Consider the following 18,699-nt stretch of genomic DNA (forward strand, 5'->3'; position numbering starts at 1 on the left):
GTTGCCCCAGTAGCAGTCTCATAATTTGTGTTTGCTACATTTGATGGTATCGATTGTAAAAAAAACAAATCAAACAAAAAAAAATATGTGTAATGGTTGCCCTCTCCCAATTTTAACAGTTAAAGTGTGGTATTTGTACAAAGGTGAACTTTTTTAGGTTTTGTTGCACCTGTTGTTAAGAAATAATATATGGGGTTCATATTTGCTCATATGTTCTATGCATTCATGTGGAGGTCAAAAAGAAATCAAAAAAAAAAGAAATCATGATTTTTTTTTTTTTTTTTTTTTTTTTTTCAGTATGGATTTTAACCCAGGGGTTTGTGTGTTGTTGTATGGTTCATATTTGTATATGTTCTACCATTCATGTGGAGGTCAAGCCAAATATCAAGTATCCCCTCAGTTATCTACTTTATGTGAGACAGATTTTCTCACTGAATTTACAGCTCTTCGATTTTGTTCTGCTGGCTGTCCTGTGAGCTCCAAGACTCCTCTTATCTCTCTTTCCAGAGTACTAAATTTACAGGGACTCACAGCCAAATGTACCACTTTGTGTGGGTTCTGGATAACCAAACTCTCGTATTCCTATTTGCCCAGTAAGTGCTTTAGCCACTGAACTTCTCTCAAGTCTCCACCTTGAAATTTCCCAGAGACTGGGTTAAGTAGCAAAATACATTCTAACTCTGCTCCTATGTTGGAAAATAAAAACCAGCAAAGAACTACGAAGATGTTGGCAATAAATTGCTTGACTTTCTATGGGTATAGTTTGCCTGTAATTATCTAATGTTTCATGTTCTTAACTTAGAGTTGATACAGGACTTCATGATTCTCTTGCTTCTTCACTTTGGTTCTAATATTTGTAGCATTGTACAGACTAGAATAAACCAAAATCTTGACCTTTTATTTCTGCTTTCTGTCTCTTCAACCCTTTCCTCCAACATAATGGGCTCTTTTTTTTTTTTTTCTATTTCCAAGTCCATGGAACTTTTGCAAATGTCTAAGTTTTATACCTTTTCTGGGCCACATGCTAGTCTGGGAGAAAAATAAATATATTCCAAAAAAGGGAGGGGGAGAAAATCAAGTATGGAACATTCCCAGACAAATACAAATGTGCTCCTTCCTCTCCTTTGCCAGCCGGTTGAGATAACCAAGTTCAGAATTAACATCCACCTACATTCTTCACCTAGTTATTTATCAGTACCCCACTTCCCAGTGCCAATCACTAACTGATAGTCTGTGTTAGTTGGCAATGTATGGGGAGAGGAGGCAGTCAGTTTGAAGTTGAGCTTCTTAATTGACTGCAGTTAATCTAGGACATTTAATTAATTACTCCAAATGCTGACATCTAAAGCAATGGTCAGACATAATCGCAAAGGATATCTATGTTATACAGTGTGTTCTATAAAAGATAAACTATCAATGACATTATCAATGTTAGTTGACATCTTTCTGGGGCTGATCTCACAGTGTTTGAGATGGTGTTCTGAATGATAAACAATAATCTACGAGAGCTGTGCTTTTGGCTTTTCACTTTTGAATGAGGGACTTTATTACATATAAGGAAGATGGCAAGGAAGAGAAAGGAGGGGCAGAAGAAAAGGAAGACGGGGAGGAATAAGAGGAAGAGGAAGAAAAAGAGGAGGAGGGGAGGAATATGAGAAAAAGGAAGAAAAAGAGGAGAAGGAGGAAGAACAGGGAAGGAGAACCAGGAGGAGGAGGAAGAAAGAGGGGAAGGGGAGAAGGGAAGAAGAAGAAGAAGAAGAAGAAGAAGAAGAAGAAGAAGAAGAAGAAGAAGAAGAAGAAGAAGAAGAAGAAGAAGAAGAAGAAGAAGAAGAAGAAGAAGAAGAAGAAGAAGAAGAAGCCACCATGTTGGGTAGAAAAGTAGCTGGCTATAAACCCTCATCAAGCATCAAGTCAGGTTCTTACAACATCCACAAGAGACAACTCTTGGGAAGAGAAAACTAAGCATGATAACACCAAATTGGGGACTTAGAATATCCAACATATATTTACTCAAAAATCCCAGTCAGGCTATCAGCTGGAGTTCTTGATCAAGAGAGTTCTGAGTAGAGAAGAGTGTTCCCTCAAGCCAGTCTTCCTAGTTAAAGAATAAATAGCAGCAGAATCCCATCAGGTGCTTACAGTCATTCAGCACAAACAGCCTGATCAAGCTGAGGGAGTCAGTTGGAAGTCCAGATTGAGAGTTCCTTTCTGCCTCCTATTGGTGAGTGTCCCACAGAAGACAGCCAGGCTTCTATTCCATGTATTTTTATAGCACAGGACAAACAATAGTAATATCTATTAAAGGCTGATTACCTTTCAGCTCTTCTCAACAACACAATGATTTTTACTTTGGAACTGTTTTCTTTCCTATTTCCTATCTGTACAGAGCTAGAAGGACCGGTCTCTGTCTAGACAAGGGTTCTTAGATGACATTTTTGAGATAAACTTTTCTGGATCAAAAATGAGAGGAGTAATTCCAATTCCAAAACTAGTACATTAGTGAGCTCACACGGCACCTGGTAATTTACAAATATAATGTACATTACTGCATATGATCTCCAATAAGTTTCCTTCCATTGTTTATATTTTATCAAGTATCATAGCAGCCTGCCCATGAGCAGGTTTTCTTACAACGACCATTTACAAGTAGCAGCCATGCAAATAACTGAGTCACAATATGAGAGAGATTTGGTAAGTCTATCAAATCTGGAAAGCACGAGAAAAACAAATAAATCACATCTCATTGTTGGATAAGCTATTAAATGACTGTCTTTCATTATAGTCTCTCTACTCAACAGGGCTCATTATAAACTCCTTCTTGAGAAACAAAGAAAGACCCAGTGACTTTAACCAACTTCGAGGCTTACTGATGGAGGAAAACTCAATACTGTCAACAAGCCATCAAGGCTTTCTCCATGTCTCTCTAAGTGTTTAGTAAAAACAAATTAGTGGGCATTCCTCATTCCATCTGTGCACCTTCAAAGTCTTGTTTGGGATTTCCCCTTCACTGAGGCCAGATTGTATCCATTCAAAGGTTCCACTGCTTCTCCTCCAAACTACATCCACAGTATACCTGAGCCTAACTTTTGAATGATACCACTCTAATCCGTTCAGCAGCATCTCTCACTTTGGTTTCACCATGAGTTATTTGCCAACATCTTTGTCTTCTCTGCATATCACTGCATATTTCAAGCAATGGGTAAGTCAGAGCCCCAGTGCCAATTTTTGGGTGATGGCTGTGAAGGACCCAGAAAAATATTTATTTCATCACTACATTTTTCCCGCAGAGCATAGTGTTCAATTTACTCTCTAGTTAAAGGCACCCTTGCTAACTCTGGTGTCCCCATCCCCCACCCCTGTTGCTCCTTGAAGATGTAGACAAGCACTAATTCAGTGTGATTTCCTCTACAAAAAGAATCTCCACTATAAGATGAGTCACACGTTCAATTATTTCTAATTCTTGCTTAATGTTATCTGCCCCACAGGGTCCATTCTGACCATGCCACTACTGTATACTTTTCTTACTGCTATATTTGTAATTTTCTCTCTTTCTTGTACCCCCAAACTCTGAAAAACTGTAGATTATTGTCTCTTTCTGACCATATAATATATTTCTTGCACACTTTTAGACAGGTTAAGATGCCTATAAGAGGGTCAGACCACTTAAGCCGCCTGGAAAAGACTCTTCAACTGATTGAGTTGCCTACATGTAGAGTGTGGTCCATGTTTGTGGCTTCATTAACTATTTTTCATGGTGCTATATGTTTACGTCATTTCTGCTTCTGAAAGTAACCACTATAACATTAATTGGTTCACTAAGATGGACTTTGGTTTTCCCCTATCTTTGGTCTGTCAATTCCCTACTTGAAGTGATTAGACATTTGTTTATATCTCCTAAGGAAGAATGTCGCACAACTCCACACCAAATTGGATTACTTAATGCATTCATAAATATTTTCCCAAAGATCTGAGGGTATACATTAGTACTGAACCACTTGCCAGCATGTTTGAGGCTCTCAGTTCCATTTTCAACACTTAGAAAATAAAAGTAAATAAACAAGCTATTTTACTAAATACTCTAATACAGCTATTTTTTAAATATGTTGACTACATTATTTTGATACAGTCCATTTCACTAATTATTTATTTCTGATAATTATTACATAGGCTTTCCTAGCCCAAGAGATCAGTGACATAGATCTAATTTAAAAGAAAAATTGCTCTTTTCTTCCTGGAACCCTTTATTTTTAGTTTGTTCATTTTTATTGGATATTTTTTATTTATTTACATTTCAAATGTTACCCCCTTTCCAGGTTTCCCATACACAAACCCCCCATCCCTCCCCCTTCTTCTATGAGGGTATTCCCCCACCTGTCTACCCGCCCCTTCTCACTTCCAGTCCTGACATTCTGCTATACTGGGGGGAGTCCAGCCTTCACAGGACCAATGGTTTGTCTTCACAATGGTGCCCGACAAGGCCATCCTCTGCTACTTATGCAGCTGGAGCCATGGGTCTGTCCCTGTGTACTCTTTGGATAGTGGTTTCGTCCCTGGGAGCTCTAGTTGGTTGGTTTTGTTGTTCTTATGGGATTGCAAACCCTTCAATGCCTTCAATCCTTTCTTTAACCCCTCCAATTGTTCTCAGTTCAATGGTTAGCTGCAAGTGTCTGCCTCTGTATTTGTCATGCTCTGGCAGAGTCTATCAGGAGTCTATATCAGGCTCCTGTCAGCATGCACTTCTTGGCATCAGCAATGTTGTCTGGGTTTGGTGGTTGTACATATATATGGGCTGGATTCCCAGGTGGGGCAGTCTCTGGGACCCTTTAGATAATCTATGTCTAGATAATGCTTGTCCCATAGAGTGTGAAGGAAGAACATTTTCCTATGTGGGCGCATGAATCTTTTATTTATCTGTTTATTTATTTATTTATCAAATATTTACTGAACCCCTATACTCTACTAGGTGACTAAATATGGGCATTGAGACTTTACAACAAAGCCCTGACATCGGGTAGATAAATGGGATGAAGTAAACACATGTCCTCACTGAACAGAGCTCAGTTGTATTGCCACAGAACTTACAACAGCAAAAAGAAACACACCTCAGAAAGTCAGGTGGCATGTAATTTCAGCTAAACATGGAATCTAAAAGTTTGAACTTATGGAAGTACATAGTAGAATGGTCATGTCAATACCAGGGAGTAGGGTATGTTGGAGAAAGCAGAAATGCTGGTCAAAGAAATACAAAATTGCATTTGGATATAGGAAACAGATTCCACTGTTGTACCTCACAGCAACGCAACTACAGTTGATAAAAGTATATATTTCATATTTGCTAACAATGGATTTTAAGTATTGTCATTACATTGAAAGCTGAGGGTGTGAAGTAATATAATAGCCTAATACTTACTCCACAGTGTGTAAAAGCCCAGAATTTTGCACCATTCATGCAGTTTTTATTTACCAACAAATAACGTTTTAAATAAGAATCAAGGAACAAAGCTACCTGCCCCAAGAAAAGGCAGATGTGTGTCCTTAAGAACTTCTATGCAGATTCCTTTTGGGGTTTTGTTTGTTTAATTAATTTCTATATTCTTGATTCAAATGAGTTTTTTTTAATTATTCAGTCTTCCCTTGCTCCACTACAAACTGGAAAATTCTTGGGCTAAAGATTTTGTCAGATCCAACAGGTAAGGCCTAAAATAGTTCAATAAATAACCATGGTCATCTTCAGAAAGCCAAGTTAGCCAGCAAAAAAAAAAAAAAAGTTATTTTCAAAATATAGTACTTAGGACTTTTTTTTAAACTTTAGCTATCAAATTCAACAACTCAATATGTTTTCTGATACAATGTCTCAATTCTTGATTAAGTTTGCAAGCAGGGAGCACTGCTAAGTTTGAAAAGTCGTTGGGGATACTGTATGCTTCTTTGCTGGTATTACTGTCCTTTGAGACAAGCAACTGGGCCCCTTTCAACCAATCATCTCAGCTGCCTTTGTGGAAGGTTTACACACACTCCTAAGCATCCAACTGTTCCCTAGCAACTGGCAACTCTGCAGGTGGCCTTGAGAAGAGGGCTAGATTATAAATATAGGCTAAGGACAAAGACTAGAGCAGTGGCAGCATCTATTTGGCTTCAGAGAAGCCCTCATCCCTACTGGAAAAGGCTTTTCAGGTGTGGTCTTATGGCAATAGGAGTACTCAAGCCCCTGGAAGTAATACCTCATCCATGCTTTATTAGAAAACCCATAAACTCATTCCCCACAGTGCACTTTGGTGGAACCATGCCTTGATTTACCATTGAAATCTTAGGAAAAGAGGTAGATAATACATCTTTCCCTGGGAAAGAATTTTAATAACATTAGCTTACTTTTGAAGCAGAAGTTTATGTAGGCCAGCATAGCCTTAACTTACTCTGTCAAGAGTAAGCTTGAACTTCTAGTCTTTTGGTATCTACACACACACCCCAAAAAACATCTGGAGTTACAAGCATGTTCTACTATACCCTGTCAAGGCACTAGCTTTATTAAAAGATCCTCGCTCTGAACCTTAGATGTGAGTACATACGCTGTAGTAAGCTAGCCCAATACTCATGGCTAAAGATCATAGAAACTAGAGGAGAAATTACTCCTAGCATTTTCTGAAATTAATATAACTTCTACCTGTAAAACTAAACACTTACCATTCTACCCACATATAAGTATAGCTCTGATCCTACATCCAAGAATCTTCTTTTTCAGAGGACAGAGGCTTCTACAGAGATCCATAACTGTTCAATATGCAAAGAATCAGTAATTGAGAGGTGCGAAACTGGTGCATCTGCCATGTAACCCACATACTTAAGTCTCCACTACTGAAGAGGAGGTGGAAAGTCTCAGGAGCCATTGGAATGAAAAGCTTGCTGTAAGAACACATCTGGATATGGAAAGAATGCTGCACATGAGAAATCTCAGCAATATGGTTGCTTAAACAAGACCTGCGTCACAACCACATCACCTGACACCAACAGAGATGCAGGAAATCCCACAAAGCCACACCCCAAGATAAAGAGTTATTGGCAATCAATGGTTGATGAGGGAGGAAAAATCAGGTATCCCTAACCCCGAGAATGAGAGACTATTGTAACAATTTCCTTCAAAAGAAAATTGGCCATCTTGGAGGGAAGTTTGTTAGGACGCAGGATAGTCTAAAGGGAGGCGAGACATGCCAAACTGCAGGGAAATTTCAAGGTGTAAACAACTTCAAACTTAGAAAGTGCTTGGAACTGACCACACACACGTTTTTCCCTCCCAAGTGGGTCAAAGCAATCCTAACAAACTACTGAGAGACACTCTCAGACAAGCTGATCTGCCTCAAATATTTCAGACCACTGAGCCACCTAAGAAAAGAGAGAGACCAGCTGAATTAGCTGGAAAAGGTTCACCAATCTGTTGAAAGAGCCTGAAGATTGAGCAGGATTTCAGCTTTTACGAGCCTTTCCCCCACACTAGGGGAAATTTTATGATTATAGTTAGCTTTGGGTCATTTATATTCTTTTTAGTAAACAATAACATTCATTTGTTCACTAACTCAGAATTTGATACCATCTCTATTTGATCTGTTATTTGTTTCCTATCTAGAATGAATACATGTTTGTTCCCATCGCCCCAAACATAGTGTAACACACAGACCCATGAGAGTTCACCCAATCGCAAGTGGTCAGCTCCAAACTCATGTACATTCTAGCAACTCTAAATGGGTTCGGCAGGTGTTTTATATATATGTAACAGTCATCATTATAGGAAAGGTCACCATCTCACAAAAAGTCGGTATAAAGGAAATTTTGAATTGAAAGAGAAGAGAAAAGGGAAGAATTGATGTAAGAACAGTATACTCATGTATAAATTTTCATAAAATTGCTTTAAAACCTGGACTGTTCAATAGCTCAAAGCCACCCCAATGTGTGCCAGATATTGATTGGAGTGCATTAAATTAAATTTTAATTAGAGGCTATGACCATACCTATGAGGAAGAGGTCCAGATTCTTTTCAACATATCTTTCTGTGTTGAACAAATGTTAGAATGTGAGAATGCCTTCTCTTGTGAAGAAGTTCCTCATTGTCCTTCTGTGGCTAAAAGATGATGACATTTTGAGAAAAATTAGTTTAGCATCTAAAATCATTGTGTGAACGTAAATATCATCCAATAATAAATCTGAAAGATATAAAATAACAGCTGATCCAAAAGGCAGAGAATAAAATATCAGAACGTGTAGACCTTGCTTGTTGAGTAACTATGCAGTCATAACACTCTCAGAAGCTATTGAAGCCACATTGTGAGCAGTGGCTTCTTCCTGGGAGAAGAGACTTATGGGTTCATCTTTCTTTTTTGAAAGCAAGGCTTATTCAATCATTCAAGTCCCAGACCTCCCAGAAGATACTGCCTTCCAGGTCCATCAAGACCACAGGGTCCTGTGTGCTGATGGGTATGATCCTGCATGCTGAATGTGATCTCTATACTTCAGGGTTTGGATACTCTACATCAACTATACACATAGTAGGAGTGTTCCAGCTGCTAACTCGGCATACAATTGCAATCATATTTGCTCTTCTTAGGACAGTAGCAAAAAAAAAAAAAAAAAAAAAAGGATGGTAACATATTTTGCTGATGCATCACCATCTTGCATTGCTGGACAACATTTTCAGTTACTTCCACATGGAAACATCCTGTCCAGCTTCCTCAGATCAACAGTGTTTCTATTGCTCAATCTTCAAACCAATTTCAAATGAGTTTCTTTACTCTGATTTTTCTGAAATAGCCTAAAATAGCATCACTTGTGCTGTAAATCTAAGAAAATAATTTAGTTTCTTACAGGATAATTCTTTCCTTTTTTCTTTTCTTACTTTTTTTTTAACCTTAAATATCCAGCTCACACTAAAATCAATTGGTTCTGAAAATGCTGTTAATCCCCATTCTTATAGACACAGGCACATTTTAACTTTCCTCATTTCTTATTCTGGGTTTTAAATTTTTTAATGCCAAATATAGCTTCTCACATTCACTGCCTTTAAAACCCAATTAAATGACTATTATTTTCTCATATCTAAAGAGTGAGGCATTAATTCAGTCTAGGATTAAGGCCAAGGTGCTCACCAAGCTGCACCACATGTACCTTCGAAGTTGAAAATATCCTTGCAGTTTTAAAATCTAGTCATACTTTAAACATACGTAAGGTGCGATGTGCTTAAAAGAATCTCATCAAACCCTTTTTCATAATTTGAATTTCATAACCTAATTATCTTCCTTGTGAATACTAATCTTAACATATTGTGCTTCTGTAGAGCAAGCCCACCTGTATTTAATCTGCAAGCCCCCAGGGGTTGGGGAGCACAGAAGCTAAAGGCTTGCTTCCTCATCCCTAGTTCAGCCTTGCTCAGCTCTGATTGTCTCACTTTAGTCAAAACAGTAGACTAGGAAGATAGCTGCGTTTTCTGACATGCATCTGTGAGTACTTTCTATCTTTGAAGTTAAAACACAGAAAATTTAAGAGTATACATTTACCAACATATTAAAATAAAAACAACCCATTGCATATAACATAGATGACAGTTTAATGAGACCATTGTATTTTTTTAAACAACAGTAACTAGTGAGAAGGTGAGCATGGTCCCTTCCCTTCCCCATAGGTTCATTAATGTCCATTTAATAAAAGTCAGAGGCAATGACATCCATGCGCTCTGGAATCCAACAGTAATCTTGAAATCATGTCACATTTTGTCCACAACCCTCTACTGGACACTTCTGAAATTGTAGGGAATGACATGTGTCATTCTTACAATGTATTTTTGAAACTGAGAATCTAATAAAAGATGTTGGAAATCCCCAAGATCATGGTAGGATCTATTTGGCACAAGATATGATGGTATGGTAGAAGCGTTCCCTTTAAGATCATTCTCTGTTACTAGTGAGGGATTAAGCCCCAGAGAAACATATTCTGAGCAAAATGTTGGATGAGCATGGTAGGCCCAGAGTCCATATCCAGGGAGGCTCCTCTTCCTCGACGAATCTTAAAATGGCTCTGAGCACTTACAAGCAGGAAACTGGGGTTGTATGTACATATGTATTCCCTCTCTTGACTATCTCTGTTTTTGAAAAGCCTCCAGGATATGTTCATAAGACGACTCCATTGTAACCTTTTAAGCCCAAACATCCTCCCGAGTTCTCATTCTTGAAAACCTTAGACAATTTCAACTCTTTCAATGCCTTACAACAAGCATTTACTTTTCCACACAGCATTTGAAGAACACACCAGAACTATATCCAAACCATAGTAAGTATCTAAGAAATTAAAGTCTTCTCTTTCTTCACAGTTTGCATTTCTGTACAGCAAAACTCACCAATTCTCCCAGAAAATACCATCCTGCTAAAGATGACTGGATGAAGTTGCTGTGGTATTTTGAATGAGAATGACCACCATGGTTTCATCTGTTTACATGGTTCCCAGTTGGTAGAACTTTTGGGGAAGTATTAGATTTGGCAATGTTGGAGGAGGTGTGTCACTCGTAGGTGGGCTTTGAGACTTCAAAAGTTCATGCCACTCCCAGGTATGTCCCCCTCTCTCTTTGCCTTATAGTTGTGAGTCAAGATGCAGTCTTTAAGCAACTGCTTCAGCACCAAAACCTCCTCCTTACTGCTATGCTCAACCCCATTATGGTCATGGATTCACCATGGAAATGGGAAGCCTCCAATAAACTCGCTTGTATAAGTTGCCTTGCTCATGGTATCACATTGAAAGAGAAGTAATTAAAACAGTTAATTTTCTCATCTAACAAAAACAAATTATGCAAGAGGGGATTAATACTGACTCAAAGTACTAGGCTATGGTCTATCATGGATGAAAAGGCCTGGCAACAGGAACATGAAATGACTGGTCACACAACATATAGTTAGAAATCAGAGAGAGATGAATACTCATGCTTCGCTCCATTTCTCCTTTCCATTCAGTCTGAGATGGTCTGTGAAGAGACATGAACAAAGGTCTGCTCGTTGCTGATAAGGGACCAAAAAAAAAAAATAAGGATACAACCAAAGTCCAATTTAAAAGAATCAGTATGTGTGATTGAGATTGCTTACAGGAGCGAGAATGACTCAAAGGCAGGTAAGTAGGTGTATCACCCAGTTAACCCCAGCATTAGGAACAACTCACAAATGCCGGAAACTTAGAGCACACTTCACAGGCTGAAGGCAGCTAAACAGGTTGGAGACTTTCAGCTTAACCGGTATGAGCCTCTCTCAGGTAATTCAGCTCACCACCTCTTCCACATGGGTTGGCTGCGTTTCGCTTCCTCCGGGTGTCTTGAATGGTCTCTCTTTCAGGCAGCTCCAGGGCTTTTAGTCTTTTCTAGGCAGCTACGTTTGTCTAAGCATGTCTCCTATGAGTCCGTTCTCTATTTCTTAGGCAGGAGGAACCACAGTGAATCTAATCAGTTCCCGAGAACTACAGAGCCTTTGAGTTGTTTATTTCCTGAGTTTAAGAAGCTTCCCTGCACAATGGAATAGCTTCACCAGCACTCAGAATATAATGTGTCTGGCAATGCTTCTCTTCAAGTCAAAAGTTTAATCTCACAAGAAATTGTCAGACAACTGTCTGGCCCATGGAAGGGAACCCCCTATATTCAGGGTGGGTCTCCCCACCTCAGTTCAACCTCTGGGGAAACTTCCTCACAGACCAGATGCTTGTTGCCTAGGGGATTCTGAATTCTGCCATGGTGGTGATCAACACAAACTCTCACACTCCTTTCTCTCCACACAACAGTATAGGCTTCTCAGGATGAGATTTTTGTCTCTCAGTTGCCAGCATCACTCTGTTCCTTGGACCATATTGGAGATACTCATCTTGCACAGCAAACAGAAACATCAAAAATCCCGAAGATGGCAAACTCATAAGCAGAACCCCAACATAGAGGATCTGCTTGGCAAGAAATCTTCAAGTCATTTACCAAATTTCTACTCAAGAATCTTCAATGTGAAATGACAAATTTCCCTAATATTTTTCCTTATTTGATGCCTTATTAATCACTACAGAAACAGAAAACACCAGAATAAACTAAGCTACAATTTGGCTGTGATGTCTTTCTGGGATCAAATGATCTTTGGTCTTTCCTTTGGATTGGAACCTTTTCAGATTGGATCCTGACTTCAGATAGGATAACACTATAAAACAGGCAAAACATACATTTGAAGATGGAGGTGAGGTCTTTCTTTTACAGGTTCTGTTTGGGCTAGAATTCTCTTCCTATCACAAATTATTTTATTTATTTACTTATTTATTTATCATTTGTATTGCACATGTATGTATGAATGAAGGGGTATGAATACATATAAAAATGTAAAATGTTTTCCTTTATCACTCTTTGCCTTGTTTTCTCAAAAGTCTCACACTATGTCTGGAGTTAATAGGGTAACAGGCCAACTCCATACAACCTATCCCTCTTCCCTACTAGACAGCATGGAGGCAACATGAGGCCATTTCTGACATTTTTTTAACTTTGATTCAGGGTATTGAACATCAAGTATTCTTACCCACTGAGTCATCTCTCCACCCCTTGGAGCAACTTAAAACATAGAAAATGTGTAGCATTTCTACTGATTTTCTTTACTGAAACTACTGTGGAGGATGTTGTCCAGGGATATCAGACTTCTTTCTGTCTAGGATCTTCTGCTCATAGAATATGTAGATTACAGCCAAGAAAATTTCATTTAGGAACTCCAGGTAATCTCTTAAGTGAGTACTGGACTGGAGATGGTGGGTTGTTTTGTTGTTTTTGTTTGGTTGCTTGATTTTGTGTGTGTGTGTGTGTGTGTGTGTGTGTGTGTGTGTGTGTGTGTGTGTGTGTGTGTGTGTAAATGGGACATGTTTTAGGATGAGTTGACTATTTATATCCTACTTCAGTGTAAATTAGGTCTTGAAGTCCCATAGTTAGAATCTACCACATGATGCTGAAGTTCAGGAGCCATTCATAATGAAAACACTTTTCTTTTGACTTTGTTCTGGCTGGTTTAGGGCCTTCTGGGGAGTCATAAAACATCCTCTACTGGGATGTCAGGGGTAGGCATATGCTCTAAGGTCTATGGTTTTGGCTATTATTTCAAAAATCTGGGAAAGTATCAAAGAGGACACCAACACTCCTTCTTTGCAGGAGTCTAATAATTTGTCTCTTTAACTGCATTACAATGAAGTTTCATTAAGGAATGAACAATCATCATGGTGAGAATTTTCCTTATTTTTTAAAATTTATTTTTATTTTCTCTATGTTAATATTTTAGCTGAATGTATCTGTTTGCCATGTGTGTGCCTGGTCAAAAGAGGTCATTGGATCCTTTGGAACTGGTATTATAAATGGTTATATGAGCCACAATGTTATACTGGGAATTGAACATTAGTCCTCCTAAGAGCAGCCAGTGCTCTTAATCATTGAGCCATCTTTCCAGTCCCAAGAGTTCTTTTTATAATGTCCTTCACAAAGTAAAGAGTGATGACTACTTTTTAAGAAATGATAAGTATGTGTATGAATGAAAAGAGCAACCAGACCAATATAGGAAAATATTATATTGTTAAGATTAAGAAGTTATGTGGTAAAGATCAACTATACTAGCTCAATCAGACCATTCTGTAGTTTGGGCCAAGACAAGCCAATCTTTGACTGAGTGGACTGATGTCAATATTATGCTTAGAAACCTTTGTTTTGTACAAGTTTTAAGCAGATCCAATTAGAATGGCAACTGAAAGCCCAGATGCATTCTAAAAGCCAAAAGAGTGATTAATGTTGGTGCTGGTGAGCATTTCTCAACTTGGCACAAACCTAGACATATCTGGGAATCTCAGCTGAAGAAGTGTCTCCATCAGATTGGTCTGTAGACAAGTCTGTGGCAGCATGTTCTTGATTGCCAGTGGGTGGAAAAGTGTGCATCCCATTGTGGCCAGTGCCATCCCTGAGCAAATGATCCTGGGCTGTATTTGAGACAAACTGAACAAGCCATAAGAAATAAGTAAGCAGCACTCATCCATTTGGTCTGCTTCAAGTTCTATCTTCAGATTGCAGCTTTCTCTTCCCTTTTTGACTGTTCTCAACAGAGGACTGTAAACCGTAAACTAAAATCAACCCTTTCTTCCTGAAGCTGGTTTGGGTTACTGTGCTACTGCAGCAATGAAAAGGGTGACTATGATGATCCTATGTGTTAAAATTAAGGTTTTCATTCTTTCAAAAGTCTCTTTTCAGACTTCGGCTTCAACTTCCACATACTATAAATAAAGATTTCCCCTGATCTCTCTCTTCATGGCCCTCTATGTCTACACTCTTCCCTCTTCTCACCATGTTCCAATATGATTCTTTTTCATATTCACTGGAAAGAGCTATTTATAAGCAAAAGTTGTATTATATGTGGCTATTCCCTTGAACTTTATGATGGGACTGAAATTTTAAAGAATCTAAGCTGATTTCTATTTATATAAGAAAATGTTTAAAATGTGTCTGACAACCATGTTGAACTATATAGTTGGAAATAAGGGTTATTATATCTGACTACAAAACAATTTAGAACTTTCTTATGTTTCTCTCAACATTCTTATGTGATAGTCAACTATCTGGTCTAAAGTAACCACTAACAGCATCGTGATTTAGAAAGACCTTCCTATGGTTGTTTAAGGGGAAAGTACCAATCTTTGATATTTTTTCTCACCCATACACACAACCATATCTTTTGCAAATATCGCCGTGGTTTCAACAAGTGTATTTTGAAAATGAATTCATGGGGTGAGGCATCAGCAGTTTTAACTTAGCAAACTAAAGTTTGAAATGAGAAATCATATATAAAAGGGAGAGTCTTTCTTCCAGAGAGTCTGTGTTTTCTTCACAATATTTGCATTGTATTCAGAGACTTTGCAAAAGAGAAGCCAGAATGTTTTGATTAATCACACAAAATATAAGAGATGGCAGAGCTAGCCAGAGGAAAACTGAATATATGAAACATTCAAAATGTGCTGCAAAAACCCAAATATTGATGTATCCTCAATATTCTCAGCACGTCTAGGTTTTGAATGAACATTTTATTTTCTTGTCAGGGATTCAGAATTCCACTGCTCCTGTTGTGCAACGAGGGAAAATCATGCCAACTGGGAGAAAGCTTTATTTTAAGGTTGAAGGCATGAAATAAGCACTAAGAAGACAATTGTACACCTGTTTTCAAGAGTAAAAAGGCATCTCAAATCTGCTTTGCTTTTGAAAATTTGGCCAAGGAGTATATTTCAAAGGCCCAATAGCCCATAACATTATTCCCAGGGCTCTGTGCTCTCTGCCTAATTGGGCTTCTACACATTTGCATAAGTATGATACTTACTTCATGATTAATGCATAAGACCCAGCATGGAGCCCGGTATCAATTCATCTGGGGAGGCTTTTCCCCCACTGAAAACAATCATTGTGCCTAAAATACAATCCATCATATTTGTAGGTATGACTACATTGCAGAATACCAGACTACATAAATGCCATGGCAAACCTTTACAGAATTGTAGGCTCCTGTTTAGGAAGAAGTTTTATTACAAGCGTCCACAGCACAGCTGCCAGGGGACATTGTTGATGCCAGAAAAAAAAAGTTTATTTACAGAATTAAATGACAATCCATAGACTCTTCCTAGTTGGCCCAGGAATTGAATTGTAAATGTATAGATTGTTAAAATAGCCACTTTATGATCATTTATGGATTATAAAGTAAACAATTGCTTTCCCCTCAGCAACTTCAAATATCAAAGAGTAGCAGTGATGGCTTCCACAGTAAGAACTGCACAGGTAAGGGAATAGCTGAAAAAGGGGCTACAAAGCATTGAACTTCAGGAGGAAAATGAATGCTGGCTAAGATGCTCTGCCACACAATTAAGGCCTGCGAATCTCAGTGCGAACCCATGTGTTCTAGTCACATAGCTAGTGCCACTTCTGCTAGCTGAGTTGCTTAATTGGTCAGGAATCCATTCCCTACAGGGAAGATGGGACAGTGAAGTTCACCAGCAGGCCTCGCTATGTACATAAATGCAGAAGACACCAATTTCTCACAGAAGCCAAGATGAATTTTTGAATTATTAAAAACTTAACTACTTAAAAATATGCCATGTGGAGTTCTATAATGCCAAATAACAGGGGCTGCCTCTCTTTCTTCATGCTACTTCCGACATGTGGATACTCAAATGAGGTACGTCATTTAAGCACATGTTTAGCCCTTGAGTAGAAGAAGGCTACTGAGCTAAATTTGAGCTAATTTCTATCCAGCCACTTTGCTGAAGTTGTTTATCAGCTGCAGTTCTCCTGTGAAATTTTAGGGTCACTTAAAGTATAATATCATCTTCAAATAGTGATATTTGACTTCAGTCTTTTGCAATATGTATCCCATTGACCTCTTTTTTGCCATCTAATTGCTCTGGCTAGGACTTCAAGCACTATATTGATTAGGGGAGAGAGAGAGAGAGAGAGAGAGAGGGAGGGAGGGAGAAAGGGAGGGAGGGAGGGAGGGAGGGAGGGAGAGAGAGAGAGAGAGAGAGAGAAAGAGAGAGAGAGAGAGAGAGAGAGAGAGAGAGAGAGAGAGAGAGAGAGAGAGAGGCCTAGTCTAATCCCTGAATTTGGTGGAACTCATGATTTTTCAAGACTTTTTATCATGAAGAGGTGCATTTTATCAAATGCTTTTTTAGCATCTAATGAGATGATCATGTGGTATTTTCTTTGAGTTGGTTTATATAGTGGATTACATTGGTGGATTTCTTTTTTTTTTCTTTAATTACATTTTTATTTTACATTTCAAATGATATTCCTTTCCGTTTTTCCAGGACATAACCCCCTATCCAATGCCCCCCCTTATTCTATAAGGGTGTTCCCTCTCCATTCACACCCCTTCCCCTTCGGACATTTCCCTGCACTGGGGGGTCCAGCCTTGGCAGGACCAAGGGATTCTCCTTCCATTGGTGCCCAACAAGGCCATCCTCTGTTACATATACAGCTGGAGCCATGAGTCAGTCCATGTACAGTCTTTGGGTAGTGGTTTAGTCCCTGGGAGCTCTGGTTGGTTGGCATTGTTGTTCTTATGGGGTTGAAGGTCCTTCAGATCTTTCATTCTTCTCTAATTCCTCCAACAGGGATCTCATCCTCAGATCAATGGTTTGCTGCTAGCCTTCTCCTCTGTACTTGACGTGCTCTGGCTGGTCCTCTCAGGAGACAGATATATCCAGCACCTGTCAACATGCACTTCTTAGCTTCATCAATCTTACCCAGTTTTGGTGGCTGTATATATGTATGGGCTGTATACCCATGTGGAGCAGGATCTGAATGGCTGCTCCTTTGTCTCTGCTCCAAACCGTGCCTTCATATCTCCTCTTATGAATATTTTATTCCACCTTTTAAAAAGGAATGAAAGATCCCAACTTTGTTCATCCTTCTTCTTGAGCTTCATGTGCTCTATGAATTGTAACTTGGGTAACTAGAGCTTTTAAGCTAATATCAACTTATCACTGAGCACATACCATGAGTGTTTTTCTGTGATTGCTTACCTCATTCAGGATGGTATTTTCTAGTTCATTCCATTTGCCTATGAATTTTATGAAGTCATTGTTTTTGATAGCTAAATATTACTCCATGGTGTAGATGTACCACATTTTCTATATCCATTCCTCTGTTGAAGAGCATCTGGATTCTTTCCAGCTTCTGGCTATTAAAAATAAGGCTGCTATGAACATAGTGGTCACGTGTCCTTGTTGTATGTTGGAGCATCTTTTGGGGATATGCCCAGGGAGGTATAGCTGGGTCCTCAGGTAGTGGAATGTCCAGTTATCTGAGGAACCTCCAGACTGATGGCCAGAGTGATTGTACCAGTTTACAAAACCACCAGTAATGGAGGAGTGTTTCTCTTTCTCCGCAATCCTCACCAGCATCTTTGTCACCTGAGTTTTTGATCTTAGCCATTCTCACTTGTATGAGGTGAAATCTCAGGGTTGTTTTGATTTGCATTTCCTGATGAATAAAGATGTTGAGCATCTCTTTAGGTACTTCTCAGTCATGTGATATTCCTCAGCTGAGAATTCTGTGTTTAGGTCTGTACCCCATTTTTAATAGGGTTATTTGGCTCTTTGAAGTCTAATTTACTGAGTTATTTGTATATATTGGATATTAGCCCTCTATCAGATGTAGGATTGGTAAAGATCTTTTCCCAATCTGTTGGTTGCCATTTTGTCCTATTGGCACTGCCCTTTACCTTACAGAAGCTTTGCAGTTTTATGAGGTCTCATCTGTCAATTCTTGATCTTAGAGCATAAGCCATTGGTGTTTTGTTCAGAAAATTTTCCCAGTGCCCATGTGTTTGAGACTCTTCCCCACTTTTTCTTCTATTAGTTTGAGGGTACCTGGTTTAATGTGGAGGTCCTTGATCCACTTGGACTTAAGCTTTGTACAGGGTGATAAGCATGGATCGATATGCATTCTTATACATGTTTAACTCCAGTTCAACCAGCACCATTTGCTGAAAATGCTATCTTTTTTCCATTGGATGGATTTAGCTCCTTTGTCAAAGATCAAGTGACCATAGGTGTATGGGTTCATTTCTGGGTCTTCAATTCTATTCCATTGATCTACCTGCCTGACTCTGTACCAATACCATACAGTTTTTTTGTTTTTTTTTTTTATCA

This window comes from Rattus rattus, chromosome 7 (assembly GCF_011064425.1).
Source record: "Rattus rattus isolate New Zealand chromosome 7, Rrattus_CSIRO_v1, whole genome shotgun sequence".
NCBI classification, from domain to species: Eukaryota; Metazoa; Chordata; class Mammalia; order Rodentia; family Muridae; genus Rattus; species Rattus rattus.